This window comes from Psammomys obesus, unplaced genomic scaffold (assembly GCF_907164565.1).
Source record: "Psammomys obesus unplaced genomic scaffold, mPsaObe1.curated_primary_1811, whole genome shotgun sequence".
Classification (NCBI taxonomy): domain Eukaryota; kingdom Metazoa; phylum Chordata; class Mammalia; order Rodentia; family Muridae; genus Psammomys; species Psammomys obesus.
The window spans coordinates 3800929-3817302 of record NW_026585689.1 but is presented as its reverse complement, the minus strand read 5'-3'; the positions used below and the strand labels follow the sequence as shown (position 1 = coordinate 3817302).

General features: G+C 42.1%; 1 protein-coding gene and 1 pseudogene across 12 annotated transcripts in view; both read left to right on the top strand.

The window, feature by feature from the left end:
• The first annotated feature begins 1010 nt into the window (after window positions 1–1010).
• The window catches only part of Hhla2 (HERV-H LTR-associating 2), an 85367-nt gene continuing 70003 nt past the window's right edge, over window positions 1011–16374 (top strand). For 11 of the 12 annotated variants that reach the window (XM_055594995.1, XM_055595004.1, XM_055594931.1 and 8 more), the window contains exon 1: window positions 1678–1771. The gene's annotated coding sequence lies outside the window, so the exon portion shown is untranslated. Of the gene's footprint in view, window positions 1166–1677; window positions 1772–16374 lie in introns of those variants that run through there. The other variant, XM_055594987.1, reaches the window with a different exon arrangement.
• LOC129667391 (protein phosphatase 1 regulatory subunit 14B-like) lies at window positions 2090–2582 on the top strand (annotated as a pseudogene).

Sequence of the window (16374 nt, the reverse complement as noted above, 5' to 3'; positions counted from 1 at the left end):
TCAGTCATTGGTATTTTTAAAAACCTGAGTTCTGTTTTTAGCATGAGTGAGAACAATCTCTGCATATCAAATATCTCTGGATTCAGACAGTATTTCATTCTAAAACTTCAAACACCTTCAAAGAGTGTCTAGTTCTTCTATTTTGAGATTCCATGAAAGTGTGTTCCCCCTGTGTCTATACTTTAATACTTCAGGATCTTAGTTGTTTCCCTAAAGTAACTCAGGAGTGGGTGTGATGTATCAGAAACTACATGGTTCTCAAGGGTTCAGAGGTGGAGGCCAGGATTGTCTGCTGCCTTCAAGGAGGTCTCAGTTTGATCTTGTGTCACGATAGATCTTACTAAAGTATGATAAAAGTTGGACTGGGTGACTGGGGATTTGGGGACTTCTAAGTCAGTATTCAGTTGGCAATGGAAGGTTTAGGACAGATGCCTCCAGGATGGAGTTGTCAAGGGATAGCTGGATAAGAAGAGCGGAGGAGTTTCCCAAACACACCTGTCTTCTCCCCTGTGTGACAGGTGGGGATAGTGGGTAGCGAGTGGTACACAAAGTTGGGTGAAAAGAGAACTTCATGCCACCCTAAGGCTCGATGGGAATAGGAGACCCCCTGCTGCTTGTCCTCATACCTTTTCCTGGTTCACTTTGTAGCTTTTGTGGGTCATGACCCTTTCAGGGACCACATATCAGATATACTGCACAGCAGATTGTTACACTATGATTCGTAACAGTAGCAAAATAACAGTTATAAAATAGCAATTTTATGAGGGGGGAGGTAGGACGGGGGGGGGGCGTGCTACCACAACATGAGAAACTGTGTCAAAGCGTCACAGCGTTAAGAAGGTTGAGAACCGCTGGCATAGAGAAAGTACAGTGCTAAGTCCTTGTGCTGATTTGAACAGGAACTGCCCCCACAGACTCTGTGTTTGACAGCGTGGCCCAGAGGGAGTGGCATTGGGAGGAGGTGTGGACTTGTTGGAGGAGGTGTGCCACTGTGGCTGTGGGCTTTGAGGCCTCCTGTGCTCAAGCTCTGCCCTGCGTGGAATTCCAGTCTCCTGCTGGCTGCCTTCCAATCAAGATGTAGAACTGTGGCTCCAGCACCATGTAGGTCTACCTGTATGCTGCCATGCCTCCTGACATGATGATAGTGGACTGAACTTCTGAAACTGTAAGCCAGCCTCATTTAAATGTTCGCCTTTATAAGTTGCCTTGGTCACGGTGTCTCTTCAAAGCAACAAAACTCTGACTGAGACAGTGCTCTTGTTGAGTTGGAGTTGAAAGAAAAAAAATTTTATAAATAAGGCTTTGCTTGAAGCTATTTGTCCTTCTTGTGTAATCTAGCAACCAGGACAGCATTAAAGATTATAGGTGCAGAAGACATGAGAGAAGATTGGGGCTCTTTTACCCAGAATCATGAGTCACCAAACTGCGAGTGATTTTCTTTACCATTGTACAGCAAGCTAGTCAGATCTGCAATAGGCATGAAGTTTATCAAGCGGCCTACCATAGGAAGTTGTGTTGTTCTGATACTGTGTCATTCTTTTACCCGCTGGGTGTCCCACATAGCAGGAGAAACAAAATGCAACCCTATAGATGTCAACTACGCCCCCTTTACTACCTGTGACATCACTGTTGGTATCTGAACTTTGGAATCAAAGTGACTGGGTGGGGCCCCAAGAAGGGAGCCCTTGGTGCAGTCACCATTGAACCTTGTCACAATTGCCATCTGCAGATTGCCTAGCATTTGACTAGAAGATACGGATTTCTAACCAAGGTAAAGTGTTTTTTGTTTTGTTTTGTTTATATCTAGACACTAGAGTCAGGCATGATTAAATCAAATGCATATTGTTTTTACTTGACACTTTACTTTCATCAACTTTTAAATCAATCGAACACACATATATATGTGTGTATATATAATATATATTACACATAAAACAAATAAGAAAAAGTTGGCGTGGTGAATGTTACTAGTGTATTTTAGAAAGAAAAACAACAAAAATGAGAAGTCCTAGTTTTCTGAAAAGATAGAGAAGACAGGGCTAAAGAATGCTTGTTTAAAAAGGTATTTGAGGAACCCTGGGGTCTCCGCATGCTCCAGCTGCTCCCGGGCGCCCCAGCTGGCCGCCGCCCTTGCCGCGGAGCCTCGAAGAGCCAAGCCCGAGAGGAGTCCGGAGCCAGCCGGCGGGCGGCCGGGAGGCGGCGGCTCAGCGAGGGGCCGGAGCGCGCAAGTGGCCCCGGCGGCCGCCCCCGGGCAGTGGCAACACAGGACCCTGAGTCTACTCCCAGAGTCCCCCTGCGGCCGCAGGCGAAGGCCCAGGGGGCGCAGATGATGATGGCCGGGTGGGACAGCAAGGGAAGGTCACCCTCAAGTAGGACCGCCAGGAGCTATGGAAGCGCCTCAGCCTGGAGATGCGGAGCTCCAGATGTATGTGGATGAACTCTTGGCCAGGGAAAGTGATGACACCCGGGCTGCTAGAGTCAAGGAGCTGTTAGTTGACTGTTACAAACCCGCTGAGGCCTTCATCCCTGGCCTGCTGGACAAGGTCCCGGGCATGCAGAAGCTGAGCACACCTCAGAAGTAAGGGTCCTGACTCAGATGGCCTCGGCTCCCACAGCACAATCGCTGGCCCCCAACCTCGTAGCAACAGCAATACTGGGGGACCCTGCAGCCAGGCCTGGTGCTATGTGAGCAGGGATCTCTATGCCCCTGCCCAGGGGTCACTTCCCTCGCCCCCAGTTTTCCATTTTTGTTTTTGTTTTTTATTATTATTGTTATTAAACTGATGGGACTTTTTGTGTTTTTATATTGACTCTGCGGCGCAGGCCCTTTAAAAATAAAAGCTAGGATATGCCTTTGAAGCAGCTAAAAAAAAGGTATTTGAGGACTTGATTTCAATAGGTATATTTTGTACTTATCTATATTGGGCTTGGGAGTAATCCTAGGGATCCAACCCAGGTGGTCAGGCTTGGTTGGCAGAAGACTCCTTTTCCTGCTGAGTCAACTCCCTGGCTACATTTCCTTTTATAATGTGGGGTGTTTTTTTTTAATTAAAAGATTTACTTTATATTTAAACTGTGTGTGTATGTGTGTGTGTGTGAGAGAGAGAGAGAGAGAGAGAGAGAGAGCAGGGAGAGGGGAGAGGGAGGGAGAGACACAGGGAGAGGGAGAGGGAGGGAAAGGAGAGAAAGACAGGGAGAGGGAGGGGAAGAGGGACAGAGAGAGGAAGAGGTTGAGAGGGAGAAAGAGATAAGGAGAGTGAGAGAGAGAGGGAGAGACAGGGAGAGGGAGAGAACTCAAGAAGTTAAAAAACAACAAACCAAGTAATCCAATTAAAAAATGGGGTACAGAGCTACACAGAGATTTCTCGATAGAAGAATATCAAATGGCAGAGAAACGCTTAAAGAAATGTTCAATATCCTTAGTCATCAGGGAAATGTAAATCAAAATGACCCTGAGATTTCACCCTACACCCATCAGAATGGCCAAGATCAAAAACTCAAGAGACAGCACCTGCTGGAGAGGATGTGGAGAAAGGGGAACCCTCCTCCACTGCTGGTGGGAGTGTAAACTTTGCAATCTTCCTGTTTGAGTATGGTTATTTATTTCATAGCAGATCTGCAAGTGTCAACACTAGAGTAACTAGAAACCTGTAAATATTTCAGTCTCCCGAATTCAGCCTCCCACCCACTGTTTTACTGATAGAATGCTGACAGACATAGACACTTTGTGAACCATCTGACATAACTTTTTCCCTCGCCACTTTTGCTTTGATTTGTTCGGGTTCCTGGTGGGGAGTCCTGGGTTCTGACAACCAATGGTGTCTGTTCGATTCAAGGCAAGTAAGAAGGCTTTCCTGTGCATCCTTTGTCTTGCCTTTAAATTCCAATCCTTTTTCAAGTTCCTGTCCTTAGTTTAAGTCACAGTAGCATCCTTAGTGCTTTCTTGTCACACAGAATTTTCAAAAGTGGCTACAACTTTAAGACAATGTCTGTTCCTAGTTTTTTTGAGGCCTCCTTAAAGATACTGTACACCAAGGTCAATAAAGGCAGAAAAGGTGATGAATTCACTTCATAACTAGTTTTTTAGTATGCTGCTTTTTTTCTTCCTGATGCTTGCTCCAGCTACAAAAACAGCATGGAGTAATAGTTCCAGAAGCAGCATCCCCCGCCCCCCCATCTTCTGTGTAGAAACAAAGGTTATTTTTTTTCCTTTTTTCTCCCAAAGAAATACAGTTCTTTCTTCCTTTTTTTTTTTTATTTGATGTTCAAATGCTTAATTAGTATTTGTGTTGGTCCTGAGCATGCTGACTAAGTTGACTTTTACTGGAAGGTGGACTTATTTTGGGTAAAAGGATTTGACTTTGTTTTCATTTCAAGTGATATTTCTATTTTATTCTTGTATCAAATGCTCCATTTGACTCCATTTTAACTCAAGGTGCATCTTTCCGTCCTAAGGATTAACCTCATTGATTCTACTCATCTGAATTCATAAGGCTAGCTTAAAACTTCCTGTATTTTAAGAATGGCTTCCAATGGGATGTCTTCTATGCTTTCCAAGTTTTGTACTCATATTGATTCCCATTAAAATTATTATTTTCTTGACTCTTCAATCTTCTCTTGTCATACTATTTTGTTAGGCTTCTGTTTTTTTCTTGCCTCACCGTCTATAGTTTTTTCCATTACTTTCCAGTCTTGCTACCCATAATGTCTATTCCTTTTATAGAATATGGTTATCTTTGCTCAGAATAGTCAAAATCTGCTTGATACAGTATCCACGTGATAAATTTCTGCCTAGTTGTTTCTGGCACTGCATTTGAGACTTTGTACCTCACAATGATAACAATAACTGCTCTCATCACACATACCAGGACTTTCTGAGGGATAAATGTGTTATATCCCAATTATTTTTAGCCTGAATTATTTGCTTTGGGTGGACATTAAGCAGTGGGTAGTTTTCATTCGACAGATTGACTTTTTGAACTGAAAATCATATTCATGTGGTTAGACCATTTCAATGGGTTATTGTGTGTCTGACCATTTTATTAGGACTTTGTCTTATGTCCTCCAGTTTGAGGTATAGAAGTATATGCCATGTTCCCTCTTGTTTAAGGCTACCCTATACTTTAGAAAGAAAAAATCTATTACTTTCCAAACTTATGTACTATATTAAGTTTCTAGGACCCTTACAAACATGGTAGATAAAATAATGAGCACATTGTTTTACAGTTTTAAAGCCCTCATGTCTGCAATCTAGGTTCAGTGAGCCACACAGTCCTTCTGAAAATTCCAGAGAAGAATTTGCCCTTGCCCTTCTTGATTCTGGTGTGTACTGATTTTTTTTGGTTGTTGTTTTGTTTTATTTTGGCAGTGCAATGTTAGTGCCAACCTCCATCTTCTCATGACCCTTCTTACTGTGTGTCTGCATGTCCTTTTCTGACTCTCAGTGGGATTGAGGGCACAGCTCAACCCAGGATGAACTTCTCTCTGACCTTACATTTTTCCCTTCTACCAAGTTCCTATGTTCGGATATGGCCAGAAATATGGTAGGATCCAAGTGAACCTACTATCATGTCTCAGGAAGGACTTTCAAGACTTGTCAATGAACCATAAGCATACTGCCTCCGGGTATTGGTTAAATCCCTCTCCTAGAGCCCTGGCCTACACACTTCCACTGCCTGTGGATACCGTAAATTACTCTTTCAGCCTGGAGTTTCTATCTCTACCTTCAGGATTGGAGCATCATCCGTGTTACTTTCTTTTAATCCTGACCACATATTTGTTGGTTGGTTTTGTTTTATCATATCTTAAACTTTTCTTTCTTTTTCTTTCTTCTTTCCTTCCTTTCTTTTTCTTTCTTATTTTCTTTTTCTCCTCCTCCTCTTCCTCCTCCTCCTTTTTATTTTTTGGTTTTGTGAGACAAAAAATTATTGTCTATTCTGGACTCATTTTGTATACAAGGCAAACAGAGATCTGCCTGCTTCTGGCTCTGGAGTACTAGGATTAAAGGCGTGTGCCACCATGCCTGGCTTAACCTTTCTTTTATTATTATTTTTTTATTTATGTGCCTGTGTGCCTAACTGAGTTTATGTGCACCATGTGTCAACTTGATCCCTCAGTCCCCACCAGATTTTCAAGGTTAAATCACTCTGTTAGCTAAGGACTATACTGATGAGGTACACCTCAGCCCTAGCCATTTGTTCTGGTGGGTTGTTAAATTCGCTGCCCAACTAGGACTCATGTCTGATTCTATGTCCTTGACCTATAGCATTTCTATTAAATCCCTATATAGAACTCTGTTTTAGTTTTTAAAGATTTAGCCTTTATCATATTAAAATGTATTTTTCTCATAATATGGGTGATGATAATTATTTTTGTACACTGTTAGTTTTTCTGCACATATTTAGATAATTGGTTTTCAGTTATAAGCTGTTCAATTATAACCTTGTGTTTTCTCAAAAAAAAATGACTTTGAGGCAAGGATCACAATATTGGGCTTTCATGCAGAAGGAAGCAGTAAGGAGGTAGAGGTGAGGCAAGATAGGTAGCTCCGTGAGACATGGGTTCTCATGTTCATGAGCAAAGCAGAAGAGATTTGGAAACTTTAGTGGCAGACAGTTACATTCACTGAGCGTGATGGACATTTCTAGAGCCTGACCAGAGAGCTGTGCCTCAGAATAGTCCATGAGAATGAGGGACAGAGAAGACATTCATCTGCCAGACCTATTGTTTCCTTTCCACCAAGTTTTACCGCATGAAATCTTGTTCTTAAATCCCTAGAACCCATGTGAAAGAAAGCCAGAGATGTAGTTCTACCATCCATAATTCCAATAGTCTAGTGGCAGACATCAGGCAAAGAGGAGACAATGCCCAGAAGCTTGCAGGCCAGTTAGCCTGAAACACAAAGTAGAAAATCAACAGAATGTCCTTATCTGGAAGGTGAGGACTGACACATCCAAAGTTCTCCTTTGTCCTCCACAGACTTGCCCTAAAACACATCAAGTAATGTGTGCATATACACCCATATACACTTACACATGCAGATTTAGCATGCACAGGTAACCTATCCTATATTCCAGACTTCTTCATGCAGTCCCTTTGACGACAGTTCAGGATGCCTCCATACCAGGCCCTGCAATAAAGTGTTTGATTTCACTCCAGAAATATGAGGAAGAGCCAGGCTCTCCAGGTATATGGCTAGCCAGCTTAGCTCTGAAGTCATGTTCAGAGAAATGGCTTTGGCCCTAAGTACAAATGACTTGTAAGCTTCTCACAATTACAGTTGGTTAACAAAACAATTAAGACAAAGCAACTTAAAGAGGCTCATGAGATTTGTATCCAAGGTGGCAAATCGCTTTTATAAATCTTACTAATACTAAACCTTCTTTGAACTTCCTATGAAAACACAACTTGGTTAGTTTGGACAGCCATGAAATGGAGGTCAGATGTCAGGCTGAAGAATCACTAGCTGGCAACCCATTTATTACTTTCTGGATCTGTCGCCATCCTTGTGTCCTGGACACATCAGCTGTTGCCGAGGCTCAGTGATTTATTCCACTTCTGAGCTAAGTGGCATTGCTAATGACAGACTCATTTCTGAGGGATGCAGGATCCCTCTAAAAGGTGACTTTGGTGCAAAGCCTTCCTGAGTGGTTTACCAGGCACAGGTTCATTTTATTGTATATCTCCTCTTCCTCTCTTCTTAAACTACACGGGTGGAAGGTTTTGTTTACTTCCGTTTAAGCTCCCCTAGCCCTCCTAGGAATTTTCCTAGTAGAATTTTCCCCGTGGGAAATGGTTGCAGTTCTTATTCTGTCCTGGAGTGGGCTTCTTGGAGGAGCACAGTCATGGCATATTATGTCTTCTAACATTGCTAGATTTGCTTTCCATCCGTCTTCCTGTAACTGTGTTTTTGAAGAAAAGGTTCCATGTTTCTATTGCTGAGTTGCTACTCTCCTGAAGCCAGCCCAGTCTGCGGCTGCGCACATGTTGGTCATGTTGGTTTGGTTCTCGGGGGTGAGGGAGTGGCACAGCTGATGAGGAGCTGGTGAGGGGGTGAGGAGGCCGAGTGCTGCTTGCCTCTATATGGCCGTCTGAACAATTTCTCATTATCCCGGAAAGGACTGCAGTTTATCGGTTTACCTATACTGTATTCTAAATTTGTTTTATTTATTTGTTTAAGTTTTAATTCTGAGTTCTACATAGTTTTAAATTTGAGGATAAATATAGGTAGAAGAAAACAATAAAGTTCTATACACTTTTTTTCCAGGTTCCCCCATATCTGATATTCATGTTGCATTCCTAAAATTTTAAGAAGTTAACAAATGGAAAAAGAATATTGCCTATGCTATCAATTTTGTTTGAATTTTGTCAGTTTTCACCGTAATTTTTTTTTTTTTTGGTGTTTCAGAAAGCAATCAGGATACCTCAATATGCTTTGCAGATCTGTCTCTCAGTCTTCTCTAAACTTCAAACTTCTTAGTCTTGTTAGTGTTTTTCTTGACTTCGACAGTTTGAGAGAATATTGCGTAGGTAGTTTATAGGCAAACTGTAGCTTTGTCATAGAGTTTTCTTATAGTTAGAATGAGGCTGAGTGTTTGTGGCAAAATACTTGCAGGTGGGGTACACTCACCATCCTGTATAATGTAGTAAAAGATTGCATCATGGCATTGTCATGGATTCTCACCATCACGTGTAGTGTAGCACATGATTGTATCACGACACTGTCATGGATTCTTACCCTCACGTGTAATGCAGCACATGATTGCATCATGGCATTGTTGTGGATTCTCACCATCATGTGTAATGCAGTACATGGTAACATTATGGCATTGTCATGGGTAATGTTAACCTGCTTGCTTGTGCAAAGTAGTTGGTCAGGCTTTCCCACATTAAATTACAACTGCCTCCCTTTCATACTCCAGTCATTGTGAGGGACCAATCCAGTCTACATTCAAGAAGAGATTTGCTAAGCTTCACTTGCCATAAGGAATTTGTACGCAAATGTACACTATGGAATTATTTAGTAAGAGAAGCAATTCATTCTGCCATGTATTTGTGGCACTATAATCCAATATTAGAACTTATTTAGCTAATTAAAATTTCCAGCCTTGGCCATTAGGGACTCTGAGGTTGAGGCCTGTACCCTTCACTCATTGTGTCCATTTCTCAAAAACTTCACATTGTCTTGCTTTTCCTTCTTTGTAGCTTACCAACTGTGGCTTCTCAGACTAACTGCACCTCACTCAGCCAGAGGAAACATATTTTTCTAGAGAAAGTCTAGCTAAGCCAGAAGGAAATATTTTCTCCATGGTTTTGGTATTTATAAGAAAAATAAACCTTACACCGAGAAAAAGCAGTTATGCGGTTTATAAATTGCCTTCAGGGATAAAATACCTTAAAATGCAAAATTCATCAAAAGACTCTGTTAACACACTTGTGTTATTTTCATCAATCATATTCTGTTGACATTAATGATATATTGTTCTTCTCTTACTAGAAAAATCAGCTGGCTTAATTGTTGATTTTTAAAATTTTTTCTTGGCAAGTCAGAGTAATTCATTTGGATTTTTTCAAGGGAAATTTTTACAGTATAATGATCTGAATTCTGATTCTCAAAAGTTGTTAATCACTGAAAATGAACCGCATCCCACATGCATATTGGCAGTGAGGATGGATTTGCTTGTTTGTTATGATTGTGGATTTGATTTTTCGTCTCAGCAAATATAGAACTGGATGCCCTTATGGTGCATCTCAAGATTGATTTGACAGCTTGAGAGGCCATTTAGAATGAGGGTTTAGGGAAGATGTAACTACTTGATATTACATTTCACTCTATGTCATTTTCTCAAGTGTATAAATTCCTTGAGAACTGAAACTTTTTAAATGCAACATTTAAGAGGCATATTCAGTCATCACTGCCAGCACAAATAAAGTTACACTACCTGTGTGTAACATACCTATGTAAAAAATACTATTTTTTGCATACGCTTGTACTTGTCACTGAAATGCGCTGCAGGATTGATAGAAGGTTATAACTTACAGACTTTTCAAGTTGTTTTAAGGCAATACAGAGTCAAGAATGCTGGCAGAATCCAATTGATTTTCTTCACTTTACCTAGTAGACACGGGGAAATGACTTTGTATAGTAGTTCTAGACCTGAGAAATTATTCCACTCATGGCAAATCCATGGTGGTAGCTGTCCCCAGCTGTGTAATTCGCAAGTGATGGAGAACAACACCTGGAAGGCTTGCCTTTCTCTCTTCCCTAATAAGCCTCTAATCACTTAGTTAAGTCTCTTGGGATGGTCTTTGTCTCAACTGTCTCTTGGGTAATCCAAGTACTGTTCTAGTGCAAAAAGTAATAATTAAAGATGCATGTAAATCTGCCAGCTAAATGTGGACCCCTGGCCAACGTTCAATTATGTTTTTCAGTACCTTGTGAAACGTTGAAAAGAATGGGGCATCCTATGGCTGACCCTGTTGTCTCTGTCTGCTGGCTGATGTCGTGTGTCCTTGCAAGGACCCCTATCATGACCTTCCCATATCTCCTCCATCCCTGGTGCCACGTTCAAAAGCCTGAGCGCTTTCTTATTTCTCTGTTTGGTTCTAATTTTGGGGCTGGGAATGGGCATCAGCAGGAGCGTAGTTTTCAAGATTGGTCTTTTGCACAGTTTGGAAGCTAGGATCTGAGCCAGAGAAACAACACATGGTACATATAATTTGATTGCACTAAGTGGGACGTGACATAAATGTGATTACTTCTATTTTAATCTAAGGAGATATATATATATATGTCCCCAAACTGGTTAATTCTATAGAACAGAGGGGGAAAAATGAATGTCACCCAGTTCCCGGGGAAGCATGCAACTTGCTGAGGGTGAGCAGAAACACACTCATGAACCAGAGTCATGGTGTTAGCACCATTGATTGGCTCTTGTCTTTTCTGCCCTCTCCTACTCTGCTGTCATGCAGAAAGAGCCACATTTTTCCAGAATCCCTTTCTCTATGACATCTGTATAGATTTAGCTAATGGGAGACATAAGCAGAAAATTGGAAGTCCAGAGGGGAGTGAAGAAACCAGACCCTTTTCCCCAAGTTTTACTTGGTGGTGTGTCCTGGCAGAGGCTACCTTTCTTCTGAACCTCAATGCTTTTAGAGTGTAAAGGAGGCCCTCATGTTACTACCAGCTTCTTCTTTGACTGCCCTTCTAGGCATGTGGCTGCTTTTTGTTACTGATAATGACTGCATAATTTTACTCACTCCTTTATGAAAAACATAAACTCAACAAACAAAGCAAGCTCGTGGATGTTGCTATTTCCAGGCCTGACCTTGTTACTACTTGATGTGTCATCTGTTAAGTGTTTGCATGAGCAGTAGTCCCTGCTATGCTCTACACAAATCTGGCTGGTGCATCCGGACTCTGTGAGTGTTTACTGCTAATGGTTCATGATGCACCCGCCCCAGCTTGGAGCTGCCTGGGGAGCTATGCCATCTGACCAGGGTTAAACGCTAGGCAACAACTGATATACTTAGAGGAACGAACATACTCTTTTTTTTTCTTTTTCTTTCTTTTTTTTTCAGAGTTTCTCTGTGTAGCTTCAGCTATCTTGGACTCGCTCTGTGAACCTGGCTGGCCTCAAACTCACAGAGATCTGAGTGCCTCTGCCTCCCTGAGTGCTTACAGGTGTGTGCCACCACGCCCAGTGTAAACGTACTCTCACTGCTGGGAAAAGCAAGGCTGCGGTGCAATTCAGCCTTCAGCGCTTCTTAGCCAGAGACCAGACTTTAGCCAAACCTAGCCTTCCAGGCTTCTCAGTGTTCTTTGCATTGCTTCCTCCTTTCTTTATAACCCACTTTTGAAAGTTCAATCTTCTCCGTGATCCCTTTGTGTCAATCCCCATCTCTGCTTCTGCTACTAGAAAACCTGAGCTTACAGTGTGTCTCCAGAGGAAATAGAGAAATCTATTAATCTGATGAGAAGCATAAATAGAGGCTAGGAGTGTCAATTCCCAACAGTCTGAAAAGAAATGTGACAGTGAAGACAACGGCAGGCAGACATCCAGGGGAATGAACACTTGGCGGAACTTTCAAAGTTTTAGAATCGAAGAGAAAGAGAAGCTTACTAAGATGCATAACATTGATGGTATAAGAAATGATGACGGGATTATTAGTGAAGTGTACCTCTGGGGGATTCTGTGCGACTGTCCTAAATGATCAGATCACGAGGGCTCTATCATAGGGAATGGACTGGTCCATTGATGGATTCATCATACAATGGCAGGATAGGATGCTGTGAGAGGTAGAGGGCAAAGCCTAGGAGCCAAGTAAACATCTCCTTTACATTATTCCTCTACGTGTTTGTTCATGGGGAAGAGAAAAATAATATACTTACCAAAATGAAGAAGGTGTACAGAGGCTAGATTTTATGGTAGAATGACAACGCTGTGCTTTTTGGCCAGTTGAGTATAGAGTTTTCAGCAGTGCAAATGTCTGGGTGGCAATTAGAAATGAAGTCTAATGCAAGGCTAGAAATCCAGACTCTAAGATAATTATATGAAGCCAGGCATTCTCGGAGTTGAGTCATAGTTCTCCTTTTTTGGAAAAAGGCTAGCATGTGTAGTCTTGTGGAAATGCAAATAGGACTTGCAATTTAGTGGGAATAAAACCAGGGATAACAGAAACAGCTAAACAGAGCTGCACCGTTGGAAAATTCACCACAATGACTGTGTGAACCCAAGCGGATTTTTTTTGAGGTAGTGTATTTGAGGCCCGTTTACCAGGAGAAGGGATGAGAAGCACTCACCCATTCCCTTCCAGCATTGCTTGGTTATCCTTCTCCTTGATTCTGGGTTGTGTGGGATACACTGGGGAGACTGATGAGAGAATTATTGTGATTTTTCCCCCTCTTCTTGCTTTTTGAACCTGTAGGTTGGGGCTTGCTCTCATCCAAAGCACATGAGCATGTAATCAGTTGACTGGAGTCTTTCCAGGAACTGGTTACTACAGTGTGGCTGCAGGGAGAAGTGGGCAGGTCGATTAAAGCCATGCACAAGGGCTGGCCACATGAACACATGCATGTGGGATCACATGTGTTCAAATCGCCTGTTTATAGTCTGCCTTCATGTGTAGGGTAAAGAATGGCCACAGACTGGTTAAAAACATAACCTGACTTAATGCAGATTCAAATCTGACTGCACATAGAAATTAAGCTCTGAGACCTTGAACACATTGGTCCTAATTTACTGGTGTGGAAATGAGGTTGAGCATTTGGGAGCCACTTCTTTTCATAACTCTTTGCATGGTTATGAAGGGTTTTCTTCAAACTCTGGCTAAATCTTCCTTAAATTGCATAACTCAATTATTTATGAGAAAGCCTAGTTATTCCACAGAGGAGGCCTCACTTTCTCTTCTGAGCGACATTGTTTCCAGCCTAAGTCTAGACACACTTTGGTGCAGAGGACACCATGCTTCTGCCGGACTCCTCTGGATGGGCACAGGTTGGGCTTTATCTCTGGGTTTCTTCCTGATACTAACAAGTTGGCTGTACAGCTTACACTAACAATTACACCTTTATTCAATTTAGAGAAAGATGTTAAGAAAGCGAGGAAGTAAAATGGGCCAGGAATAGCTATCAGCTGAATCTGTGTTCCTGTGACACTATACCCATGGGCCTATGTTGTCCCTTAAGAAACAAAGAGTCATCAATCCCATTTCCTGAGGCTTGCTGTTCTGTCACTGGACACATTCATGTATAACAAGTTTGGTCCTTCACACCCCTCTCCTGATTGGAGGGCTGTTGAAAGGTGATGAGGCATTAAAAGGTGACCTGCAATTGATAATTCGGTCATGACATCTTTGAAGGTGTAGGTTAATGCTGCTCTCCTAAAGATGGTTAAGTCTCGCAGAAGTGGACTCATTCCTAGTAGAGTAGGTTGTCAATGAACAAGCCTGGCTTCTCCTGCTTCTACTTTTGCTATATGCCTTCAGTTTGGGGGGGGGTCTGTTTTGTTTTGTTGTTATTATTGTTGTTTTCTATTGCTGTGATGTCACTATGACCAGAAGCAACTTGTAGGAGGGAGAATTATTTTGGCTTATAGTTCCAGAGGCAGAGTCCGCAATGGCAGGGAGACATAGAGCCAGGGGGCCAGAGGAAGAATCTGAAAGATCACACCTAAACTTAAAGCAAACACAAAGCAGCAAAAGTGCCCCAGGGACAATATTTCCCATGAAGGTTTCGTCTACTAAAGAGTCCACAACCTCCCCAAATGATTCCACTAATAGAGTGACAAGTATTTAACCCTCTGGGCATATAAGACAGTGTTTTTAGTTCAAAGAACCACATCATGTGATCTCCTTGGCATGTACTATTTCGAGGGCCTTTCATTGCTCCTGCCACATGTGTCATTGCTTTATCGTGACTTGTTGTGTCCTAGCTGGCAGTCCCTCATCAGGAGCTGAATAGCTAGGGTTGCTCAAGTTTGAAATTTTGGCCACCAAAACTGTGACCTAAATATTGATGATGATGGTGATGACAGCAACAATGATAATGATCATCAATCTTTTCTTTCTTCTTCATAAAATGACAGTTCACAGATCTTATTAGAGAAGTACAATATAGACAAGATGGAGTAAGGGCAGTTGACCGGAAAGGGGAGATTTGTTCTGAGCAGCCCCGGGGTAGCCTCTTGTACTTGTAGTTCCTTTCTCCTTTCTCCTGTACCTGTTTACTCCTGGAAGAAGATAATCTGGAAAGCATCAAAAGAGTGGCAGAAGGTATAGCCTGGGAACTGATATTATACATTCATTATAAAGTAAGTCAAAATCCTATTAGGTTGTCCTAAGAATTAAAACAGCTACTGGTACCTGTCACCCCTCTATGTCTGCATTATCACTGCAAATAAAACAGCTTACACTTAATGAATGGTATCGTTGGTCAGCTAGTAAATTTTGAAGCTGAAAGTCAGAAACACATCTGACCCTAGAACTCCTGCTCTTCACCTGGCAACAATACTCAGCTATCCTCACTGTCTAATGAGACTGATGCTCAACTCATTATTTTTCCTCAACTCATCGAATACAAAAGTTGCTGCATCTACCAAGCAAGAAGCCAGGCTCTGTGCCAAGGCTTCTTTTTGCCTCTCCAGAGGAGCAAGTGCTTTTATTTTCCCAGATGGGTTGAAAATGGTGCTTTTGTGCTCACATTAAGCCTTTTATCAGGGGCTCTTGCCCTGTGGAATTAGACTAAATTCAAGGTAGCTCATCAAGTGTGTGCCAGGGGTGTGTTCCCTGCCCTCAGAAGGGCCTCCAGCTCAGCATTGAATACTGGCTGTTCCATAAAAGTGGTGTGCATACTGATTGGGTGTGCTCTGTGCCTTTGGAGACAAGGGCATCAGCAACTGGGAAATACTCAAAGATGATAACAAAGATGATCCCCTGCTACACAAAATGCTTAAGCATGTGCCAAGAACCAATGCTAATTTCTCCCTGAGCTGTTAACCTCTCCTTTGCCACTAGATCCTTTAGCCAGCCCTCTCTGCTGTAGTTGTGGAGAGAGCCTGGACTGTGGCTCCCTCTCTGTGTGGCCCTGGGCAGGTCTTTAACTCTTGCCACACTTCCTTTAGCATGGCTGTGAGAGGATGGTGGTGGCTGGGACTCTGAGAGGTTTTGTATCTGCTCGGAGGTTTCTGGTATGTTTAGACAGATGAGCTATTAGACAAAATTCAGATGGTTTATCTTATGGTGGGAACTTTCCCTTTTGAGCTTTTCTCTAGATAACAAAGCAATATCAGATACTGGAGGGGATATGTCTTAGAGGAGGAATTAGGGCAAATAGGAATTATCAGTCTCTGTGTGTTTGGGGCTAAGTCTTCTTTGTTAGAAAATAACGTGGATTTTGAGGCTTAATTGATATTTGGTTCAGTTTTAAGTGTTATTTACATAGCTTGAGAGAGCCAGTCTGATGGTTTAAGAGTGCTAACGGCAGGTCTGCATAGGTTCAGGAAGCAACAGTCTTGTGCTTCGCTAATGTTTATGAAAAATAACTTGGCTGGCAGCTGGATTTCTTGGTATTTAAAAAGGGCAGGTAATATGCATAAATAGATTTGGTGGCTTTCTTAAGGTTGTTTGTTTTTAAACTAGAATGCTATACCTGTGTTTTCCTTTCTCCTGATTTCAAATATCTATCTGTCCCTCAAAGCTACCTGTGCTCAGAAGCCTGCTCTGGTTTGTGTAGTTTGCATGAGGTTGATGTTTATTTGAATAATCTGAGGCAGCAGAAAAGGAATAAGTTTAATCATCTAACCTTTACAACAAGGAACATTTGAAATGTCAGCATTTTATTTCCGGAACAGGTGAGCTATTACATTTATTAGGCTT